Below are 21,979 nucleotides of genomic sequence, written 5' to 3' on the forward strand. Positions count from 1 at the left end.
TTGACAACCTATGGCGGTGATGGTTCTGCTCAGGCAGAGCAGTGCTGATGCTCCTCATAAAGCTGTCGCTGCTGTGAAGGTTCTAGGTGACATCACAAATCCCTATGGTTACATACACAACAAAGCTGGGTTGTTGTTGTTTACACTCTGCAAGGCCTGTGGAAGTGAGTGACATCATAGCACTGTAGTTCTGAGGGTTCTAGATGGATGCAACAATCTCCTGTTGCTTCTATGAAGGCCATAATAGACGACATCACCAAACAGCTCCATAGTCACATACACAGCAAAGGAGAGATGTTGTTTACACCTAGTGATGTCAGTGGTATTGAGTGACATCACAGCACAGTGCTAAGGCTCCTGGGCCTGGACACAGCAGCGGCTGCAATATCTCAACGGAGAATACGTTTATATATATGTGTGTGTGTGCGCGTATATATATATATATATATATATATATATATATATATATATATATATATTTCTCCGCCGAAATCACTTTTAAACCCATTTCCACCTTTTTTTCCCTTCTCTTCCTCTTACTTTTTTTTCACGTTTTTTTACGTTTTTCTCCTTTTCGCCTCTTTTCTGGGCGTATTATTCTTCTTTTTCTTCTTTTTTTTTCGTCTAATGCATACCCCATCAGTGCAGCAATGCTTATTCAATACCGCCAGCAGATGGAGACACTGGGGGATAATTTTCTAAGGATTTATACTGATTTTTCCTGTCTGAATTTGTCGCACAGAAAGTTGCAGGCCAAATATGTGTGACATTTCTGCGACTTTAGCTTCTAGAGCATTTTTACAACATTATACATAGGTGCTGAATACATAAAAAGCGACTGTTCAGCGACAGACAAGTCGCATCGGCTGAAAGTAGGCCAGAATGTCAGTCCATGTTGGAGCAGGTTTAGATACAGTCTAAAGTATAGATCTCAAAGTCTGTGCACAGAATTTAGCAAGGGCCTCGCACCTTCTGATGCATCAGGTAGGTGCACAATAGCATAGCCTAACCCTCTGTACTTTGGTCTATATTGATGTGGGACATAGACAGCCAGCTGATGACCAATCCATTAGTGCAATGGATGGCTGGAAGCATTTGTCTTTGCCTTTGCAATACCACAGAAGCAATGCATGGTCAATGTACAGCAATGACACACCTGTGTGAACAGCCAGGAGACCCCCCCCCCCCCATGTTATGTTACATAGTTACATAGTTAGTACGGTCGAAAAAAGACATATGTCCATCAAGTTCAACCAGGGAATTAAGGGGTAGGGGTGTGGCGCGATATTGGGGAAGGGATGAGATTTTATATTTCTTCATAAGCATTAATCTTATTTTGTCAATTAGGAACATTCAGCACCCACCCGCTATCAAGGCAGCTGCCTATCATGTCATGCCCTACCTGCACAGGTGTGCTGGCTACTCAAATGATCCAATTAAGGAGGCCATTTAGTCAGCAGCAGCAGAAGTCCTGTGCCTGGACGCTCCAACAGCGGCCAGACACAAGCAGAAGCAGAAGCAGCAGAAGCAGCAGCAGCACCACCTTTTGTTTTTTGGCTGCAGCAGCAGCAAGGCCCGGCTAGCTGGCTAGCCAGCAAGCAGGTAGCAATGAAAGTAGGAATCTTTCTTTTTAACCCTGTAAGGGGGTGGTGCACTGTACCCGAAGATACTGCCATATCGGGTCAATGCATAGGGCGACGGAAGCAAGCTTCGAAATCGGCCCCCGTTCTCAAAAATCCATTTAATATATGGTCCCCAGATAGGGGACGTATCAGATATTAAACTGATAAGAACAGATACTACACTTGATCTTAGCCAAAAGGCCGAGAAGCGATAACCGTGAAAGGGGCGGGCCCAACAAGGTGCCCTTCATGGGCACTATCACTGCTTGCTGTCAGGGAGGCTGCCAGACAATTTTCCATGCACACTCTGGGCTGGGGGGCAGTCAACCACCAGTACACACAGCAGAACCTAAACCCATACCATTATTGCTAAGCAGCAAGACAGGGGCCCATTGCACTCCCACGGGGCCTTTTTAAATGCAATCCATAACCCGGATTTGCCAGGAACCCTTCTTACTCCTCCTACTTGCATGTGACACTGGGCTTAGGATCTGCATAGGAAACACACACACAAGCACACACCTACCTTTGTTGCCTGCAGATGCCTCCTTGGCTGTCCCCAAACGGTATCAAACCAACACCCACGGGAAGCTGTAAGCATAGAGGACATGCCTGCACCCCATTGGACTTACCTGTGTGGGTTAAACCCGGGTTATTTGACAACCTATGGCGGTGATGGTTCTGCTCAGGCAGAGCAGTGCTGATGCTCCTCATAAAGCTGTCACTGCTGTGAAGGTTCTAGGTGACATCACAAATCCCTATGGTTACATACACAACAAAGCTGGGTTGTTGTTGTTTACACTCTGCAAGGCCTGTGGAAGTGAGTGACATCATAGCACTGTAGTTCTGAGGGTTCTAGATGGATGCAACAATCTCCTGTTGCTTCTATGAAGGCCATAAAAGACGACATCACCAAACAGCTCCATAGTCACATACACAGCAAAGGAGAGATGTTGTTTACACCTAGTGATGTCAGTGGTATTGAGTGACATCACAGCACAGTGCTAAGGCTCCTGGGCCTGGACACAGCAGCGGCTGCAATATCTCAACGGAGAATACGTTTATATATATGTGTGTGTGTGCGCGTATATATATATATATATATATATATATATATATATATAGATTAGTTAGGAGTAGCCGTATTAGTCCAGTGATGCAAAAAGCAAAATCATCGGTAGTTGCAGTATCTTGTAATACCTTTTTTATTGGACTAACAAGATTTTGTAGAGACAAGCTTTCGGGATTCCTCCCTTTATCAAGTCATAAGCATTTCTGAGCTCACAAGGAGAAAACACAGGTTCTATCTCACAAAATATGCAAGGGGTTAAAACAACATTATTTGAGAATGGACATTAAGTTGGGCCATAAATTGTATAGCAATAGGACGATAGATACAGATATCTGTATCTATCGTCCTATTGCTATACAATTTATGGCCCAACTTAATGTCCATTCTCCACTAATGTTGTTTTAACCCCTTGCATATTTTGTGAGATAGAACCTGTGTTTTCTCCTTGTGAGCTCAGAAATGCTTATGACTTGATAAAGGGAGGAATCCCGAAAGCTTGTCTCTACAAAATCTTGTTAGTCCAATAAAAAAGGTATTACAAGATACTGCAACTACCGATGATTTTGCTTTATATATATATATATATATATATATATTTCTCCGCCGAAATCACTTTTAAACCCATTTCCACCTTTTTTTCCCTTCTCTTCCTCTTACTTTTTTTTCACGTTTTTTTACGTTTTTCTCCTTTTCGCCTCTTTTCTGGGCGTATTATTCTTCTTTTTCTTCTTTTTTTTCGTCTAATGCATACCCCATCAGTGCAGCAATGCTTATTCAATACCGCCAGCAGATGGAGACACTGGGGGATAATTTTCTAAGGATTTATACTGATTTTTCCTGTCTGAATTTGTCGCACAGAAAGTTGCAGGCCAAATATGTGTGACATTTCTGCGACTTTAGCTTCTAGAGCATTTTTACAACATTATACATAGGTGCTGAATACATAAAAAGCGACTGTTCAGCGACAGACAAGTCGCATCGGCTGAAAGTAGGCCAGAATGTCAGTCCATGTTGGAGCAGGTTTAGATACAGTCTAAAGTATAGATCTCAAAGTCTGTGCACAGAATTTAGCAAGGGCCTCGCACCTTCTGATGCATCAGGTAGGTGCACAATAGCATAGCCTAACCCTCTGTACTTTGGTCTATATTGATGCGGGACATAGACAGCCAGCTGATGACCAATCCATTAGTGCAATGGATGGCTGGAAGCATTTGTCTTTGCCTTTGCAATACCACAGAAGCAATGCATGGTCAATGTACAGCAATGACACACCTGTGTGAACAGCCAGGAGACCCCCCCCCCCATGTTATGTTACATAGTTACATAGTTAGTACGGTCGAAAAAAGACATATGTCCATCAAGTTCAACCAGGGAATTAAGGGGTAGGGGTGTGGCGCGATATTGGGGAAGGGATGAGATTTTATATTTCTTCATAAGCATTAATCTTATTTTGTCAATTAGGAACATTCAGCACCCACCCGCTATCAAGGCAGCTGCCTATCATGTCATGCCCTACCTGCACAGGTGTGCTGGCTACTCAAATGATCCAATTAAGGAGGCCATTTAGTCAGCAGCAGCAGAAGTCCTGTGCCTGGACGCTCCAACAGCGGCCAGACACAAGCAGAAGCAGAAGCAGCAGAAGCAGCAGCAGCACCACCTTTTGTTTTTTGGCTGCAGCAGCAGCAAGGCCCACAGGGCTGGCTAGCTGGCTAGCCAGCAAGCAGGTAGCAATGAAAGTAGGAATCTTTCTTTTTAACCCTGTAAGGGGGTGGTGCACTGTACCCGAAGATACTGCCATATCGGGTCAATGCATAGGGCGACGGAAGCAAGCTTCGAAATCGGCCCCCGTTCTCAAAAATCCATTTAATATATGGTCCCCAGATAGGGGACGTATCAGATATTAAACTGATAAGAACAGATACTACACTTGATCTTAGCCAAAAGGCCGAGAAGCGATAACCGTGAAAGGGGCGGGCCCAACAAGGTGCCCTTCATGGGCACTATCACTGCTTGCTGTCAGGGAGGCTGCCAGACAATTTTCCATGCACACTCTGGGCTGGGGGGCAGTCAACCACCAGTACACACAGCAGAACCTAAACCCATACCATTATTGCTAAGCAGCAAGACAGGGGCCCATTGCACTCCCACGGGGCCTTTTTAAATGCAATCCATAACCCGGATTTGCCAGGAACCCTTCTTACTCCTCCTACTTGCATGTGACACTGGGCTTAGGATCTGCATAGGAAACACACACACAAGCACACACCTACCTTTGTTGCCTGCAGATGCCTCCTTGGCTGTCCCCAAACGGTATCAAACCAACACCCACGGGAAGCTGTAAGCATAGAGGACATGCCTGCACCCCATTGGACTTACCTGTGTGGGTTAAACCCGGGTTATTTGACAACCTATGGCGGTGATGGTTCTGCTCAGGCAGAGCAGTGCTGATGCTCCTCATAAAGCTGTCGCTGCTGTGAAGGTTCTAGGTGACATCACAAATCCCTATGGTTACATACACAACAAAGCTGGGTTGTTGTTGTTTACACTCTGCAAGGCCTGTGGAAGTGAGTGACATCATAGCACTGTAGTTCTGAGGGTTCTAGATGGATGCAACAATCTCCTGTTGCTTCTATGAAGGCCATAATAGACGACATCACCAAACAGCTCCATAGTCACATACACAGCAAAGGAGAGATGTTGTTTACACCTAGTGATGTCAGTGGTATTGAGTGACATCACAGCACAGTGCTAAGGCTCCTGGGCCTGGACACAGCAGCGGCTGCAATATCTCAACGGAGAATACGTTTATATATGTGTGTGTGTGCGCGTATATATATATATATATATATATATATATATATATATATATATATATATTTCTCCGCCGAAATCACTTTTAAACCCATTTCCACCTTTTTTTCCCTTCTCTTCCTCTTACTTTTTTTTCACGTTTTTTTACGTTTTTCTCCTTTTCGCCTCTTTTCTGGGCGTATTATTCTTCTTTTTCTTCTTTTTTTTCGTCTAATGCATACCCCATCAGTGCAGCAATGCTTATTCAATACCGCCAGCAGATGGAGACACTGGGGGATAATTTTCTAAGGATTTATACTGATTTTTCCTGTCTGAATTTGTCGCACAGAAAGTTGCAGGCCAAATATGTGTGACATTTCTGCGACTTTAGCTTCTAGAGCATTTTTACAACATTATACATAGGTGCTGAATACATAAAAAGCGACTGTTCAGCGACAGACAAGTCGCATCGGCTGAAAGTAGGCCAGAATGTCAGTCCATGTTGGAGCAGGTTTAGATACAGTCTAAAGTATAGATCTCAAAGTTTGTGCACAGAATTTAGCAAGGGCCTCGCACCTTCTGATGCATCAGGTAGGTGCACAATAGCATAGCCTAACCCTCTGTACTTTGGTCTATATTGATGCGGGACATAGACAGCCAGCTGATGACCAATCCATTAGTGCAATGGATGGCTGGAAGCATTTGTCTTTGCCTTTGCAATACCACAGAAGCAATGCATGGTCAATGTACAGCAATGACACACCTGTGTGAACAGCCAGGAGACCCCCCCCCCCCCATGTTATGTTACATAGTTACATAGTTAGTACGGTCGAAAAAAGACATATGTCCATCAAGTTCAACCAGGGAATTAAGGGGTAGGGGTGTGGCGCGATTTTGGGGAAGGGATGAGATTTTATATTTCTTCATAAGCATTAATCTTATTTTGTCAATTAGGAACATTCAGCACCCACCCGCTATCAAGGCAGCTGCCTATCATGTCATGCCCTACCTGCACAGGTGTGCTGGCTACTCAAATGATCCAATTAAGGAGGCCATTTAGTCAGCAGCAGCAGAAGTCCTGTGCCTGGACGCTCCAACAGCGGCCAGACACAAGCAGAAGCAGAAGCAGCAGAAGCAGCAGCAGCACCACCTTTTGTTTTTTGGCTGCAGCAGCAGCAAGGCCCACAGGGCTGGCTAGCTGGCTAGCCAGCAAGCAGGTAGCAATGAAAGTAGGAATCTTTCTTTTTAACCCTGTAAGGGGGTGGTGCACTGTACCCGAAGATACTGCCATATCGGGTCAATGCATAGGGCGACGGAAGCAAGCTTCGAAATCGGCCCCCGTTCTCAAAAATCCATTTAATATATGGTCCCCAGATAGGGGACGTATCAGATATTAAACTGATAAGAACAGATACTACACTTGATCTTAGCCAAAAGGCCGAGAAGCGATAACCGTGAAAGGGGCGGGCCCAACAAGGTGCCCTTCATGGGCACTATCACTGCTTGCTGTCAGGGAGGCTGCCAGACAATTTTCCATGCACACTCTGGGCTGGGGGGCAGTCAACCACCAGTACACACAGCAGAACCTAAACCCATACCATTATTGCTAAGCAGCAAGACAGGGGCCCATTGCACTCCCACGGGGCCTTTTTAAATGCAATCCATAACCCGGATTTGCCAGGAACCCTTCTTACTCCTCCTACTTGCATGTGACACTGGGCTTAGGATCTGCATAGGAAACACACACACAAGCACACACCTACCTTTGTTGCCTGCAGATGCCTCCTTGGCTGTCCCCAAACGGTATCAAACCAACACCCACGGGAAGCTGTAAGCATAGAGGACATGCCTGCACCCCATTGGACTTACCTGTGTGGGTTAAACCCGGGTTATTTGACAACCTATGGCGGTGATGGTTCTGCTCAGGCAGAGCAGTGCTGATGCTCCTCATAAAGCTGTCGCTGCTGTGAAGGTTCTAGGTGACATCACAAATCCCTATGGTTACATACACAACAAAGCTGGGTTGTTGTTGTTTACACTCTGCAAGGCCTGTGGAAGTGAGTGACATCATAGCACTGTAGTTCTGAGGGTTCTAGATGGATGCAACAATCTCCTGTTGCTTCTATGAAGGCCATAATAGACGACATCACCAAACAGCTCCATAGTCACATACACAGCAAAGGAGAGATGTTGTTTACACCTAGTGATGTCAGTGGTATTGAGTGACATCACAGCACAGTGCTAAGGCTCCTGGGCCTGGACACAGCAGCGGCTGCAATATCTCAACGGAGAATACGTTTATATATATGTGTGTGTGTGCGCGTATATATATATATATATATATATATATATATATATATATATATATATATTTCTCCGCCGAAATCACTTTTAAACCCATTTCCACCTTTTTTTCCCTTCTCTTCCTCTTACTTTTTTTTCACGTTTTTTTACGTTTTTCTCCTTTTCGCCTCTTTTCTGGGTGTATTATTCTTCTTTTTCTTCTTTTTTTTCGTCTAATGCATACCCCATCAGTGCAGCAATGCTTATTCAATACCGCCAGCAGATGGAGACACTGGGGGATAATTTTCTAAGGATTTATACTGATTTTTCCTGTCTGAATTTGTCGCACAGAAAGTTGCAGGCCAAATATGTGTGACATTTCTGCGACTTTAGCTTCTAGAGCATTTTTACAACATTATACATAGGTGCTGAATACATAAAAAGCGACTGTTCAGCGACAGACAAGTCGCATCGGCTGAAAGTAGGCCAGAATGTCAGTCCATGTTGGAGCAGGTTTAGATACAGTCTAAAGTATAGATCTCAAAGTCTGTGCACAGAATTTAGCAAGGGCCTCGCACCTTCTGATGCATCAGGTAGGTGCACAATAGCATAGCCTAACCCTCTGTACTTTGGTCTATATTGATGCGGGACATAGACAGCCAGCTGATGACCAATCCATTAGTGCAATGGATGGCTGGAAGCATTTGTCTTTGCCTTTGCAATACCACAGAAGCAATGCATGGTCAATGTACAGCAATGACACACCTGTGTGAACAGCCAGGAGACCCCCCCCCCCCATGTTATGTTACATAGTTACATAGTTAGTACGGTCGAAAAAAGACATATGTCCATCAAGTTCAACCAGGGAATTAAGGGGTAGGGGTGTGGCGCGGTATTGGGGAAGGGATGAGATTTTATATTTCTTCATAAGCATTAATCTTATTTTGTCAATTAGGAACATTCAGCACCCACCCGCTATCAAGGCAGCTGCCTATCATGTCATGCCCTACCTGCACAGGTGTGCTGGCTACTCAAATGATCCAATTAAGGAGGCCATTTAGTCAGCAGCAGCAGAAGTCCTGTGCCTGGACGCTCCAACAGCGGCCAGACACAAGCAGAAGCAGAAGCAGCAGAAGCAGCAGCAGCACCACCTTTTGTTTTTTGGCTGCAGCAGCAGCAAGGCCCACAGGGCTGGCTAGCTGGCTAGCCAGCAAGCAGGTAGCAATGAAAGTAGGAATCTTTCTTTTTAACCCTGTAAGGGGGTGGTGCACTGTACCCGAAGATACTGCCATATCGGGTCAATGCATAGGGCGACGGAAGCAAGCTTCGAAAACGGCCCCCGTTCTCAAAAATCCATTTAATATATGGTCCCCAGATAGGGGACGTATCAGATATTAAACTGATAAGAACAGATACTACACTTGATCTTAGCCAAAAGGCCGAGAAGCGATAACCGTGAAAGGGGCGGGCCCAACAAGGTGCCCTTCATGGGCACTATCACTGCTTGCTGTCAGGGAGGCTGCCAGACAATTTTCCATGCACACTCTGGGCTGGGGGGCAGTCAACCACCAGTACACACAGCAGAACCTAAACCCATACCATTATTGCTAAGCAGCAAGACAGGGGCCCATTGCACTCCCACGGGGCCTTTTTAAATGCAATCCATAACCCGGATTTGCCAGGAACCCTTCTTACTCCTCCTACTTGCATGTGACACTGGGCTTAGGATCTGCATAGGAAACACACACACAAGCACACACCTACCTTTGTTGCCTGCAGATGCCTCCTTGGCTGTCCCCAAACGGTATCAAACCAACACCCACGGGAAGCTGTAAGCATAGAGGACATGCCTGCACCCCATTGGACTTACCTGTGTGGGTTAAACCCGGGTTATTTGACAACCTATGGCGGTGATGGTTCTGCTCAGGCAGAGCAGTGCTGATGCTCCTCATAAAGCTGTCGCTGCTGTGAAGGTTCTAGGTGACATCACAAATCCCTATGGTTACATACACAACAAAGCTGGGTTGTTGTTGTTTACACTCTGCAAGGCCTGTGGAAGTGAGTGACATCATAGCACTGTAGTTCTGAGGGTTCTAGATGGATGCAACAATCTCCTGTTGCTTCTATGAAGGCCATAATAGACGACATCACCAAACAGCTCCATAGTCACATACACAGCAAAGGAGAGATGTTGTTTACACCTAGTGATGTCAGTGGTATTGAGTGACATCACAGCACAGTGCTAAGGCTCCTGGGCCTGGACACAGCAGCGGCTGCAATATCTCAACGGAGAATACGTTTATATATGTGTGTGTGTGCGCGTATATATATATATATATATATATATATATATATATATATATATTTCTCCGCCGAAATCACTTTTAAACCCATTTCCACCTTTTTTTCCCTTCTCTTCCTCTTACTTTTTTTTCACGTTTTTTTACGTTTTTCTCCTTTTCGCCTCTTTTCTGGGCGTATTATTCTTCTTTTTCTTCTTTTTTTCGTCTAATGCATACCCCATCAGTGCAGCAATGCTTATTCAATACCGCCAGCAGATGGAGACACTGGGGGATAATTTTCTAAGGATTTATACTGATTTTTCCTGTCTGAATTTGTCGCACAGAAAGTTGCAGGCCAAATATGTGTGACATTTCTGCGACTTTAGCTTCTAGAGCATTTTTACAACATTATACATAGGTGCTGAATACATAAAAAGCGACTGTTCAGCGACAGACAAGTCGCATCGGCTGAAAGTAGGCCAGAATGTCAGTCCATGTTGGAGCAGGTTTAGATACAGTCTAAAGTATAGATCTCAAAGTCTGTGCACAGAATTTAGCAAGGGCCTCGCACCTTCTGATGCATCAGGTAGGTGCACAATAGCATAGCCTAACCCTCTGTACTTTGGTCTATATTGATGCGGGACATAGACAGCCAGCTGATGACCAATCCATTAGTGCAATGGATGGCTGGAAGCATTTGTCTTTGCCTTTGCAATACCACAGAAGCAATGCATGGTCAATGTACAGCAATGACACACCTGTGTGAACAGCCAGGAGACCCCCCCCCCCCCATGTTATGTTACATAGTTACATAGTTAGTACGGTCGAAAAAAGACATATGTCCATCAAGTTCAACCAGGGAATTAAGGGGTAGGGGTGTGGCGCGATATTGGGGAAGGGATGAGATTTTATATTTCTTCATAAGCATTAATCTTATTTTGTCAATTAGGAACATTCAGCACCCACCCGCTATCAAGGCAGCTGCCTATCATGTCATGCCCTACCTGCACAGGTGTGCTGGCTACTCAAATGATCCAATTAAGGAGGCCATTTAGTCAGCAGCAGCAGAAGTCCTGTGCCTGGACGCTCCAACAGCGGCCAGACACAAGCAGAAGCAGAAGCAGCAGAAGCAGCAGCAGCACCACCTTTTGTTTTTTGGCTGCAGCAGCAGCAAGGCCCACAGGGCTGGCTAGCTGGCTAGCTGGCTAGCCAGCAAGCAGGTAGCAATGAAAGTAGGAATCTTTCTTTTTAACCCTGTAAGGGGGTGGTGCACTGTACCCGAAGATACTGCCATATCGGGTCAATGCATAGGGCGACGGAAGCAAGCTTCGAAATCGGCCCCCGTTCTCAAAAATCCATTTAATATATGGTCCCCAGATAGGGGACGTATCAGATATTAAACTGATAAGAACAGATACTACACTTGATCTTAGCCAAAAGGCCGAGAAGCGATAACCGTGAAAGGGGCGGGCCCAACAAGGTGCCCTTCATGGGCACTATCACTGCTTGCTGTCAGGGAGGCTGCCAGACAATTTTCCATGCACACTCTGGGCTGGGGGGCAGTCAACCACCAGTACACACAGCAGAACCTAAACCCATACCATTATTGCTAAGCAGCAAGACAGGGGCCCATTGCACTCCCACGGGGCCTTTTTAAATGCAATCCATAACCCGGATTTGCCAGGAACCCTTCTTACTCCTCCTACTTGCATGTGACACTGGGCTTAGGATCTGCATAGGAAACACACACACAAGCACACACCTACCTTTGTTGCCTGCAGATGCCTCCTTGGCTGTCCCCAAACGGTATCAAACCAACACCCACGGGAAGCTGTAAGCATAGAGGACATGCCTGCACCCCATTGGACTTACCTGTGTGGGTTAAACCCGGGTTATTTGACAACCTATGGCGGTGATGGTTCTGCTCAGGCAGAGCAGTGCTGATGCTCCTCATAAAGCTGTCGCTGCTGTGAAGGTTCTAGGTGACATCACAAATCCCTATGGTTACATACACAACAAAGCTGGGTTGTTGTTGTTTACACTCTGCAAGGCCTGTGGAAGTGAGTGACATCATAGCACTGTAGTTCTGAGGGTTCTAGATGGATGCAACAATCTCCTGTTGCTTCTATGAAGGCCATAATAGACGACATCACCAAACAGCTCCATAGTCACATACACAGCAAAGGAGAGATGTTGTTTACACCTAGTGATGTCAGTGGTATTGAGTGACATCACAGCACAGTGCTAAGGCTCCTGGGCCTGGACACAGCAGCGGCTGCAATATCTCAACGGAGAATACGTTTATATATGTGTGTGTGTGCGCGTATATATATATATATATATATATATATATATATATATTTCTCCGCCGAAATCACTTTTAAACCCATTTCCACCTTTTTTTCCCTTCTCTTCCTCTTACTTTTTTTTCACGTTTTTTTACGTTTTTCTCCTTTTCGCCTCTTTTCTGGGCGTATTATTCTTCTTTTTCTTCTTTTTTTCGTCTAATGCATACCCCATCAGTGCAGCAATGCTTATTCAATACCGCCAGCAGATGGAGACACTGGGGGATAATTTTCTAAGGATTTATACTGATTTTTCCTGTCTGAATTTGTCGCACAGAAAGTTGCAGGCCAAATATGTGTGACATTTCTGCGACTTTAGCTTCTAGAGCATTTTTACAACATTATACATAGGTGCTGAATACATAAAAAGCGACTGTTCAGCGACAGACAAGTCGCATCGGCTGAAAGTAGGCCAGAATGTCAGTCCATGTTGGAGCAGGTTTAGATACAGTCTAAAGTATAGATCTCAAAGTCTGTGCACAGAATTTAGCAAGGGCCTCGCACCTTCTGATGCATCAGGTAGGTGCACAATAGCATAGCCTAACCCTCTGTACTTTGGTCTATATTGATGCGGGACATAGACAGCCAGCTGATGACCAATCCATTAGTGCAATGGATGGCTGGAAGCATTTGTCTTTGCCTTTGCAATACCACAGAAGCAATGCATGGTCAATGTACAGCAATGACACACCTGTGTGAACAGCCAGGAGACCCCCCCCCCCCCCCATGTTATGTTACATAGTTACATAGTTAGTACGGTCGAAAAAAGACATATGTCCATCAAGTTCAACCAGGGAATTAAGGGGTAGGGGTGTGGCGCGATATTGGGGAAGGGATGAGATTTTATATTTCTTCATAAGCATTAATCTTATTTTGTCAATTAGGAACATTCAGCACCCACCCGCTATCAAGGCAGCTGCCTATCATGTCATGCCCTACCTGCACAGGTGTGCTGGCTACTCAAATGATCCAATTAAGGAGGCCATTTAGTCAGCAGCAGCAGAAGTCCTGTGCCTGGACGCTCCAACAGCGGCCAGACACAAGCAGAAGCAGAAGCAGCAGAAGCAGCAGCAGCACCACCTTTTGTTTTTTGGCTGCAGCAGCAGCAAGGCCCACAGGGCTGGCTAGCTGGCTAGCCAGCAAGCAGGTAGCAATGAAAGTAGGAATCTTTCTTTTTAACCCTGTAAGGGGGTGGTGCACTGTACCCGAAGATACTGCCATATCGGGTCAATGCATAGGGCGACGGAAGCAAGCTTCGAAAACGGCCCCCGTTCTCAAAAATCCATTTAATATATGGTCCCCAGATAGGGGACGTATCAGATATTAAACTGATAAGAACAGATAAGGTTTCAACAAAATTTTATTGAATAAATAAGAAACCATACAAAATTTAAAATGCAAAATAATAAAAGGTTCACAAAAGTTTTAAAATACAAATAATAAAACCAGTAATAAAAGGAGAAAAAATAAAAATGGCAGGATAAAACATTATACAAATGTCATAAAAACTGATTATACTGTTACTTCGTTCCATAGAGGCAGACACCACATGGATGCTGCCTCGCTGGCCCCCAACTGTTTCTTGTCTCTTAGGTAATAGATGTACATCTCACTCAGGGCCAGCTTTATACAGTTTTTAACATCAATAAAATCATGTTTAAAAAGTAAGATGTTCCTAACTTTCCAGATGGCATTTTTAAAACAATTAATAATCATCCAGCAGATCATCTGCTGTTTAAAATTGGGGCAGTTAAAAAGACCGTAAAAGACACATTCGTGATTAAAATCTTTTAGGCCGCAGGCCCACTTCAAAAGTGGGCCTACCTTCCTCCAAAGCTCCCGTGCAAAAGGGCAGTTCCAAAATATGTGCAGCACCGTTTCGTCCACTCCGCAGCCATCTCTCGGGCACTTGGCTCTCGCCACCAGTCCTCGCCTGTGCTGGAACTCACGAGTAGGGAGGCACTGGTGGACGATTGCCCAGGCAAGATCCCTGTGTACATTCGCCAGAAACTTCCCGTACACGTTCCGCCATACCTTTTTGGATCTTGCCTGTGTGAAATTGGACACTGCCAGGGTAACCTCACTCCGCCTGAGGACCTTTGATACCTTTCTCTGGTCCCCCAGTATGTCAGGCTCCAAATCTTGGAGACCTAGGAGCCTGACTGTCTTTTCCAACACCACATAATGTTTTGGGGGACACAGAAGCACCGGAGCGTTCAGAGGGATGCGCAACCATCTTTTAAAAACCATGCCCGCAGCGTACCTTAAAAAGCAGCTAAAAATGCCATCGGATTTAATAATTTTAAAACAGAAACAGAAATACTTTATGTAAAAGAAAGTAAAAAGGTTAGGAACATCTTTCCCGCCATTATTTTTACTTTTGTACATAAAATCACGCTTTAATTTCTCCATTTTTGAACCCCATAAAAAAGAAAAAACAATTCTAGTTACTTTTTTAATGTATAAAATAGATGGAGGAAATACCATGGCAATGTATAGCATAATAGGGAGTAACACCATCTTTATTATTAAAATCTTCCCCTCCATGGTAAGGTTTCTAAGATTCCACATTAAAATCTTCTTCTCCATCTTAGCTATAGCTGAATCCCAGTTAGGGCTCCCATCATTGACCTGGTTAAAAACAATACCTAAAACTTTAATTTGATCCTGTTGCATTGTGACTCCTGGGGTGATGGATGAATCCCAGGAGCCAATATAAAAACAGTCACATTTATCTGTGTTTAGCTTAAAACCAGAGACCTCGCAGAAATAGCTGGTGTTCCTCAATGCCCCCCTCATGGATGGTGAGTCCGGGCACAGTATGGTGACATCATCCATGTACCCCAACACCTTTAGATGGGTCCCTCCTCCACCAGGTATCGGTACGCCTCTTACTACCCGGTCTTTTCTGAGGAGGGCCATCAGTGGTTCGATTGCGCAAATAAAAAGGAGTGGGGACAGGGGGCAGCCCTGTTTGACACCTGATAAAAGAGGAACACCGCTGGTTAAAAAGCCATTAACAGAGACTTGACTAAAACAGGATCGGTATAAAAGCATGATTCGGCTTAAAATCGTTTCAGGCACTGCCATCTTTTTAAGAACTAAAAACAGGTATTCATGGGAGACCCTATCAAAGGCTTTTTCAAAGTCTAAGGATAAAATTGCTACAGTTTGATTTCTATCCTTAAAATACCATAAAACATCTCTTAAAATATTTAGGGATTCAGCTATAGACCTTCCAGGTACCCCACAAACCTGATTTGGGTGAATTAATTTATGAATAAAAGGTTTAAAACGGACAGCTAATAACTTGGCTAAAACTTTATAATCGACATTTAAAAGTGTGATGGGGCGCCAATTTTTTAGCATATCCTTTTCACCCTTTTTAAAAAGTAATGATACAATCCCCCTCCTCCAGGAAGGGGGAAGTTCATTAACAATAAAAGTTTCTTTATACAATAAAACCATATCATCCTTTAAAATATCCCAAAAAGCTAAATAAAATTCGATGGGTAAACCATCTTCCCCAGGGGCCTTCCCACTAGAAAAACTTTTAAAAACAAATAAAAGTTCATCTAAGTTAAGATCACGGGATAAAACCTCCTGGTCTAAAACATCTAGCTTAAAATCAAGGGAATTAAGAACATGTTCTAAAAAGGATGGATTAAGATCTTTCTTATTAAAAAGAAGCTGGTAGAAGTTAAAAACTGCATCTAACATGCCTTTTGGAGTGGATTCACCCTCAAGGTTTTGGATGATATCCCTCCTATTCATCACTTTTTTAAAAAAGAAACGGGAACATTTCTCGCCCTCCTCCAGGTGCTGCACATGTGAGTTAAAAATGATTTGTTTCCCTTTCTTTTCTATGGCATGTTTTATTTCAGTTTTAAGGTTTAAAATATCATTTTCTACATCCATACCAGCTTCTTTCAATTTAAAAAGTACATTTAAACGCATGTTAAGAACATAAAACCACTGTTTTTCCATTTTTGCCTTCTTCTTACCTGCTTTGATAAAAAAAAATCTGATTTTAGATTTGGTGCCCTCCCACCAGTGCAGCATAGGCTCGTGGGGTTTTCTTTGTGATTGCCAGCATTGGTAGGTCCGCACAAACTCCTCTTTTATCTCAGGGTCCTCTAGGAGTGTGGTGTTTAATCTCCAGAGGCCCCTTTTTGCTTTTTGCTCCCCCTCTAGCTCCAGGCCCACCAAGAGGAGCTTATGATCAGAGAAGATATTCTGCTCGAGCGTGCATTTCAGGGGTTTAAAAGCTCTAGAGGAAAAAATAAAATCGATTCTGGAGCTCACTCTTCCATTGGACCATGTGGCGCCTGGGTCCTCCGGCAAGAGATCCTTCCAGCAATCTTTCAAATTAAAATCATCAATAAAATTTTTAAGCAGGTAAGAAGTGCGGTCTTTACGATTAATATCCCCACCCTGCCGGTGTTCCCCATCACGTATGCAGTTAAAATCACCTCCCACCAGCAGGGGGGAAGACCCAACACAAAACAGTGGTAAAATTTCAAATAGTTCTGCCCGCTCCTGTTTATCAGGAGGGGCATACACATTTAAAACACGAATTAAAAGTCCATTAAAATATAGATGAATTAAAAGAGCTCTGCCAGGCACAATCTCAGTTACTGTATGAATAGAAAAGGACTGGCCTCGGCAGAGCAGCCCAACACCCACAGAACGACAGTCATTTGCACCGGACCATATGGATGGGCCCAGCTTCCAGTCTTCTTTTAAGTCTTTATAGTCCATTTTACTAGGGATTCCACATTCTTGTAGCAGGCAAAGGTCAAAGTCACATGTCTCTAGATAAGAAAATAAAGCAGCCCTGCGATCAGGGCTCTTTAAGGACCTCACATTGAGTGAGGCAATTTTTACAGGGATAGGCATAGTTTATGGAGAGTCCGTGCTTGGAGAATCAAAGTCAATAATAAGCTGCGTACCGTCATCCCCCGCCTGCGGGGTCATCAGCTCCTTGATGTTCTGAGGGTCGGAGCTTGAGATCGATGATGCCCCGACCCTGAGCTCGCTCTCGTCCGAACTACGGCACGCCGCTTTCCTTTGAATGTCTTCCTCTTCTTCTTCTCTTTGTCTTTTAAATGTCACACTGCTGTCCATATCCTCTGTGTTGCTCTCACTCGATGTAATCTCTGGCCCCCGGCTGATGGATCTGCGTCTTCTTTCATCATTTGACGACTGGAACTGCTGCACAGGGGCCTGTGAGGCCTCTTTTCCGGAACCTTTGCCGCTACCTTGGGAAGTTTTCATCGCTTGTTCCCCAGCAAGCGTTGCTGAGGACTGTTGCTCCAACTTCCCCATCGATCGACGATGGCCAGTTTTACCCACCGGGTCCACTGCTGGCGGGGCAGCAAACCCTGGTTTGGCGCCACTTGTCTTCTTGGCCCTGTCCTGTATAGGCGGAGTAACAGGACCGGGCTCAGACCTGGCCACCTGGCTCCCCTTCCGGCGGGCTTTCACCGGGGCCTCTTCGTCCGGAGCAGGGTGACCCTGGGCCAAGCCAGTACCTGGCTTATGCTGCAATTTTGGGTCCACTTTTGCCCCCACCGAGGCCCGTCGGCTGCCACCCGCCACAGGTGAGCCCCCTTCAGAAGTTTCGGCGGGCTCTTGAGCCAGGTAGGAAGTCGATCGACGTCTTTCAATTCCCCGGGCAGTAAACTCGATCACCCGCCCGGGCTTCGTGGAATCCCCATGGCCTCCCCCTAGCACTACCACCGGTGGGCCCCCCGATGGAGCACCAGAGGTCTTGGGCCTGGACCCATCAGTACCTGCCATCTGGGGTTTGGGCATCTTAAAAAAGGACGTCTTTTGTCCTGTCCCCTCTTTGGGTGGGCCCAGCCTTGACCCACCCATCGTAGTTTTTGCTTTATGGGGACAGGAATTAAAATCGTGATTTTCCTCTCCGCAGAGGTTGCACCTTATCGTATGGCTACATCTTGAGGCTATGTGACCTTCTTGGCCACACCTATTGCAGCGAATCACACGCTCCGCGCCGCAGGTCTCCTGGGTGTGGCCAAACCTCAAGCAATTTCGGCAATACATAGGCATTTGAGGATAGAACAGGAAGCCCCGAACTCTCCCGATGGCAAAATTTGGGGGCGGATGGCAAAGACCCCCAATACCACCGGGATCCTTACGGAGCTTGACCCAGAACTTCCTCTTGCCGTTCCAGAACCGCACGGAGTTCAAGATTTTGTTTGCGAATCTCACCTCTTCGCAGTATCGCCGAAGAAAAGTGGCTATATCCTCCGTGGTCACATGAGGGCTGTGCATAGCCACCACCAACGGTATATGTTCCTCACCATAGAGGAACTGGAACGAAAGACCGTCGAGTCGATCGTCCCTCTGGTCCGCACCAGACAAGGTTGCATAGATGTTATCGCAACACGCCGTGGCCGTGAAGGTGACGGTATACAGGCCACGGCTTTCCTGGTCATTTAGACACAGGATGTCCTCCCTATTGAGGCGGAAGTAGTCAAGAAGAATCACCTCCGCAATGAAGCGGAGGTTCTTCAACTGACGATGGCTCTCCGACACCTCTATGCGGATGGTATTTCGCATCGACATTTCCCCAGAGGGGAAAGCCCAGGAGAACGGCATCTTCCACACCCAGGGACTAAGCCCCTTCCCCAATAGCAGCAGGGGCTCGGAATCCCGCTATAAAAGCGGAACCCTTACCCAAGGCAGAGGTCGGGGGTACCCTAGGTGCTTCCGAAGCTACAGGTAACGCTCAACGTACCGAAAATGCCTTCTGAGACACAAGGTCCCAGAGACAGGGGGATCGCAACCCGTTGTCCGTGGACTAAGCCCGCTCCCCAATAGCAGCAAGGGGGTGAAGTCCCTCCGTAAGGAGAGACAATCCCCCAAGGCCGAGAAGCGGGGTACCACAGACACCTTCCGACCAGACCAAATGCAGATACTACACTTGATCTTAGCCAAAAGGCCGAGAAGCGATAACCGTGAAAGGGGCGGGCCCAACAAGGTCCCCTTCATGGGCACTATCACTGCTTGCTGTCAGGGAGGCTGCCAGACAATTTTCCATGCACACTCTGGGCTGGGGGGCAGTCAACCACCAGTACACACAGCAGAACCTAAACCCATACCATTATTGCTAAGCAGCAAGACAGGGGCCCATTGCACTCCCACGGGGCCTTTTTAAATGCAATCCATAACCCGGATTTGCCAGGAACCCTTCTTACTCCTCCTACTTGCATGTGACACTGGGCTTAGGATCTGCATAGGAAACACACACACAAGCACACACCTACCTTTGTTGCCTGCAGATGCCTCCTTGGCTGTCCCCAAACGGTATCAAACCAACACCCACGGGAAGCTGTAAGCATAGAGGACATGCCTGCACCCCATTGGACTTACCTGTGTGGGTTAAATCCGGGTTATTTGACAACCTATGGCGGTGATGGTTCTGCTCAGGCAGAGCAGTGCTGATGCTCCTCATAAAGCTGTCGCTGCTGTGAAGGTTCTAGGTGACATCACAAATCCCTATGGTTACATACACAACAAAGCTGGGTTGTTGTTGTTTACACTCTGCAAGGCCTGTGGAAGTGAGTGACATCATAGCACTGTAGTTCTGAGGGTTCAAGATGGATGCAACAATCTCCTGTTGCTTCTATGAAGGCCGTAATAGACGACATCACCAAACAGCTCCATAGTCACATACACAGCAAAGGAGAGATGTTGTTTACACCTAGTGATGTCAGTGGTATTGAGTGACATCACAGCACAGTGCTAAGGCTCCTGGGCCTGGACACAGCAGCGGCTGCAATATCTCAACGGAGAATACGTTTATATCTATGTGTGTGTGTGCGCATATATATATATATATATATATATATATATATATATATATATATATTTCTCCGCCGAAATCACTTTTAAACCCATTTCCACCTTTTTTTCCCTTCTCTTCCTCTTACTTTTTTTTCACGTTTTTTTACGTTTTTCTCCTTTTCGCCTCTTTTCTGGGCGTATTATTCTTCTTTTTCTTCTTTTTTTTCGTCTAATGCATACCCCATCAGTGCAGCAATGCTTATTCAATACTGCCAGCAGATGGAGACACTGGGGGATAATTTTCTAAGGATTTATACTGATTTTTCCTGTCTGAATTTGTCGCACAGAAAGTTGCAGGCCAAATATGTGTGACATTTCTGCGACTTTAGCTTCTAGAGCATTTTTACAACATTATACATAGGTGCTGAATACATAAAAAGCGACTGTTCAGCGACAGACAAGTCGCATCGGCTGAAAGTAGGCCAGAATGTCAGTCCATGTTGGAGCAGGTTTAGATACAGTCTAAAGCATAGATCTCAAAGTCTGTGCACAGAATTTAGCAAGGGCCTCGCACCTTCTGATGCATCAGGTAGGTGCACAATAGCATAGCCTAACCCTCTGTACTTTGGTCTATATTGATGCGGGACATAGACAGCCAGCTGATGACCAATCCATTAGTGCAATGGATGGCTGGAAGCATTTGTCTTTGCCTTTGCAATACCACAGAAGCAATGCATGGTCAATGTACAGCAATGACACACCTGTGTGAACAGCCAGGAGACCCCCCCCCCCCCCCATGTTATGTTACATAGTTACATAGTTAGTACGGTCGAAAAAAGACATATGTCCATCAAGTTCAACCAGGGAATTAAGGGGTAGGGGTGTGGCGCGATATTGGGGAAGGGATGAGATTTTATATTTCTTCATAAGCATTAATCTTATTTTGTCAATTAGGAACATTCAGCACCCACCCGCTATCAAGGCAGCTGCCTATCATGTCATGCCCTACCTGCACAGGTGTGCTGGCTACTCAAATGATCCAATTAAGGAGGCCATTTAGTCAGCAGCAGCAGAAGTCCTGTGCCTGGACGCTCCAACAGGGGCCAGACACAAGCAGAAGCAGCAGAAGCAGCAGAAGCAGCAGAAGCACCACCTTTTGTTTTTTGGCTGCAGCAGCAGCAAGGCCCACAGGGCTGGCTAGCTGGCTAGCCAGCAAGCAGGTAGCAATGAAAGTAGGAATCTTTCTTTTTAACCCTGTAAGGGGGTGGTGCACTGTACCCGAAGATACTGCCATATCGGGTCAATGCATAGGGCGACGGAAGCAAGCTTCGAAATCGGCCCCCGTTCTCAAAAATCCATTTAATATATGGTCCCCAGATAGGGGACGTATCAGATATTAAACTGATAAGAACAGATACTACACTTGATCTTAGCCAAAAGGCCGAGAAGCGATAACCGTGAAAGGGGCGGGCCCAACAAGGTCCCCTTCATGGGCACTATCACTGCTTGCTGTCAGGGAGGCTGCCAGACAATTTTCCATGCACACTCTGGGCTGGGGGGCAGTCAACCACCAGTACACACAGCAGAACCTAAACCCATACCATTATTGCTAAGCAGCAAGACAGGGGCCCATTGCACTCCCACGGGGCCTTTTTAAATGCAATCCATAACCCGGATTTGCCAGGAACCCTTCTTACTCCTCCTACTTGCATGTGACACTGGGCTTAGGATCTGCATAGGAAACACACACACAAGCACACACCTACCTTT

General features: G+C 45.7%; 7 non-coding genes and 1 pseudogene across 7 annotated transcripts; all 8 read right to left on the reverse strand.

The window, feature by feature from the left end:
• Positions 1-1,644: 1,644 nt before the first annotated feature.
• LOC130325018 (U2 spliceosomal RNA) lies at positions 1,645-1,835 on the reverse strand. Its single transcript, XR_008869904.1, has one exon. It is a non-coding gene; the product is annotated as a U2 spliceosomal RNA (small nuclear RNA).
• Positions 1,836-4,460: 2,625 nt separating this feature from the next.
• On the reverse strand, positions 4,461-4,651 carry LOC130325020 (U2 spliceosomal RNA). The gene has a single exon (XR_008869905.1). It is a non-coding gene; the product is annotated as a U2 spliceosomal RNA (small nuclear RNA).
• Positions 4,652-6,743: 2,092 nt separating this feature from the next.
• Positions 6,744-6,934, reverse strand: LOC130325021 (U2 spliceosomal RNA). The gene has a single exon (XR_008869906.1). It is a non-coding gene; the product is annotated as a U2 spliceosomal RNA (small nuclear RNA).
• A 2,093-nt stretch (positions 6,935-9,027) lies between these two features.
• On the reverse strand, positions 9,028-9,218 carry LOC130325009 (U2 spliceosomal RNA). The gene has a single exon (XR_008869895.1). It is a non-coding gene; the product is annotated as a U2 spliceosomal RNA (small nuclear RNA).
• A 2,093-nt stretch (positions 9,219-11,311) lies between these two features.
• LOC130325022 (U2 spliceosomal RNA) lies at positions 11,312-11,502 on the reverse strand. The gene has a single exon (XR_008869907.1). It is a non-coding gene; the product is annotated as a U2 spliceosomal RNA (small nuclear RNA).
• Positions 11,503-13,583: 2,081 nt separating this feature from the next.
• On the reverse strand, positions 13,584-13,769 carry LOC130325087 (U2 spliceosomal RNA). Its single transcript, XR_008869966.1, has one exon. It is a non-coding gene; the product is annotated as a U2 spliceosomal RNA (small nuclear RNA).
• Positions 13,770-19,158: 5,389 nt separating this feature from the next.
• LOC130325116 (U2 spliceosomal RNA) lies at positions 19,159-19,376 on the reverse strand (annotated as a pseudogene).
• A 2,095-nt stretch (positions 19,377-21,471) lies between these two features.
• On the reverse strand, positions 21,472-21,662 carry LOC130325023 (U2 spliceosomal RNA). The gene has a single exon (XR_008869908.1). It is a non-coding gene; the product is annotated as a U2 spliceosomal RNA (small nuclear RNA).
• Positions 21,663-21,979: the final 317 nt, after the last annotated feature.

This window comes from Hyla sarda, unplaced genomic scaffold (genome assembly GCF_029499605.1).
Source record: "Hyla sarda isolate aHylSar1 unplaced genomic scaffold, aHylSar1.hap1 scaffold_270, whole genome shotgun sequence".
Lineage (NCBI taxonomy): Eukaryota > Metazoa > Chordata > Amphibia > Anura > Hylidae > Hyla > Hyla sarda.